The sequence below is a fragment of the Simochromis diagramma genome, unplaced genomic scaffold (assembly GCF_900408965.1).
Source record: "Simochromis diagramma unplaced genomic scaffold, fSimDia1.1 OVJJ01000026.1, whole genome shotgun sequence".
In the NCBI taxonomy this organism is placed as follows: domain Eukaryota; kingdom Metazoa; phylum Chordata; class Actinopteri; order Cichliformes; family Cichlidae; genus Simochromis; species Simochromis diagramma.
Window position 1 is genome coordinate 9362632 of NW_024386985.1, and position 2513 is coordinate 9365144.

Genomic DNA, 2513 nt, shown 5'->3' on the forward strand with positions numbered 1-2513 from the left:
GGAGTAAAGTGGACTAGGTAAGTTTGGGGACCCCATACACTTACTCACGTAGAGTCTTTTTGTTAGAAACACTAGGTAAGTAGGTTGGTGCCACCCATGTAATTTTGAGCTTGTTTTGAGTTGAGGTTTAGGGTCTTTCCCTCTTGTTTTTGCTTTTCTAGGATAATAGCTCAGCTAAGTTTTGTTTTTGTTTTTTTGGCACAACCCAACTGTCCCTTTCTCCCCCACATTTGTTGTTTGAATCTGGGTTATTCAATCTGTGAGAGCGCTGCCATTAAACCTTTTTCATAACACCTGTGCCGAGTTTCCGGAGTTGTTGTGTTATCCCCTCCTGCCCTCGAGGAGACGTAACAAGGTGGTTTAAAAATGATCTAAAAAAAAATAAACCTTTTCCAATGGTAGACAGCTTGGAAACTATAAAAGTCCAGATTCTATTTCATTTTAAAAAGGACAAAAAGCATTCGTAGAATTAAATTTGATATACAGTACATGAAATCTGAGCTCTTGTGCTAGTAGCAGAATTCTTCTCATATGTCTGTTGGGGTACATCTATTATACTGTTGTGCTATAAATATAGCAAACAAAAGTTATCACCACTTAAACTATAAAACAAGAATTCTCATTCAAGGACTTTGATCTATCATTTACACCACTGAGGGGCAGTAATGTTCTAACATCCAGTCTAAGATCACAAAGAGCCAAAGGGCTCTTGATAGGTGACTGTGCACCTCAATTTTGGAACCCCAAGGTCCTGATGGTATGCAACATCAAGCACGAGCATGAAAACAAAAGAGGGTAGCAGCACCATTCTGGATCATACAGGCGATCTACCTTGCTCTTTCACTCATCTAATCATATTTGAAAAGATTAGCTGAAACATTTGTGCACACACACAAAGTCTGGAGTTGACAGAATGCCTTGTTAAACTGTCAGACCTGGGTTAGTGCGTCACTCACAGATAACAAACTGTGAGGTCTTATGACCAGGATGTCATTAGTCTGTCAGTGTCTAAATGCCTGCATAGATCGAAAAAAGAGTGAGTCAGAGAACTTTTAACAAAGAGGCTTAGGTGCACGCACCGCCTCACTTGCAACCCCCATCAACCTATCTATCTCTGTCTATATATGTGCATACACACTTATTTACCGTTTCACTCATGCTTGTTTGACTGACACCTTTATCTGAAATTCCTGTCATTTGCCCTAAGCGTTCAGAGGCTGGCTGTCAAGATTGCTTTCCATGATACACAAGTATTTAGAAGCAAATTAACTCCTGTGGCATTTATCAGAAGAGGCAACCTGGAAGCAAAATGTTATGATGAAATTTTCTAAGAAAAAACATGGGAAATGGATGCCAAGGGAATATGATTGAATTACAACATAATTAACAAATTAAATCAGCCACAGCAAAGAAAATATCATTTACTGAGTGTGCAGGGAGACCATGGGATTTAAGCTACACTGTCGACTGTGCCTAGAAGGAGAGCTGGGGTCTGACAGGAGTGGGAGGTGATATGGAGTACTGTTGGAGCCTCTGGGCTTGGATTGGAAGCAATGTTTCTATCAGTCTGTCAGTCTGACCTGCCAGCCTGTGGGATATGCTGCTCAGTCATAAGGAAGATCTCCCTCCAATATGCAATATGTGTGACTGACTGAGACCTGCCAACTAAGCTGCTGATGCAGTGCTGACTTAAGTCATACCTGTGGTTTGCAAACTTTCCAATGTAATCAAATGCATTTCCATTGCAGGGATAATTATTATTAAATGGTGAAAAAACCGCTTTACTTTTATTCATTCATTGTTGATTTAATGTTTATTTATTTAACTGATGTGCCACCCATCCACTAGTCAAACCCAAGATTCCTCTTTAACGAAAAGGCGATGTCAGAATTAAGGACAGGTACTAGCACACACACTGACTATAATTTGCCAACACATGTTTGAGCTCAAGTCACAACATAATCCTCAACTGCCAGAAATCCAGACCCACCAGGTATAAATGTAAATGAGTGGTGTGATTGTAAAGACTGATTTTATTCTCGTAAACACTATGCTAGTGTTTACGAGAATAAACGCTAGTATAGTGTTTACGAGATTAAATATCATGGGTGATATCAGGAACTGTTTACAAAAGCAGAAACATACTTGTATGGCTTTGATGTGTCAATTATTCACGACACGCCACAACGTTGCAGGAAACTGTCGGACATTTGTGAGCAGAGACCTGTATTAAATGGTGCTTGGAATCATACATATTAACAAGCTGGAAATTGAATCAGATTAATATCCCCGACAGCAATATGAAAAACTGTCATAAATTACATTACAGAAGCTTTCAGAAAGAGATAACATCTATAATTTGAATACAATAAGATTAAAGTATTTTTTTAAGCAAGAGGTTCTTTTGTCTGGGAGAAAACATGGATGTAATAAAGTTGTTTTATCACGTCAGATGGCTTGGGATAACGACATTTCAGAGACACATCACATGAATAATGCATGCTGAAGAAACA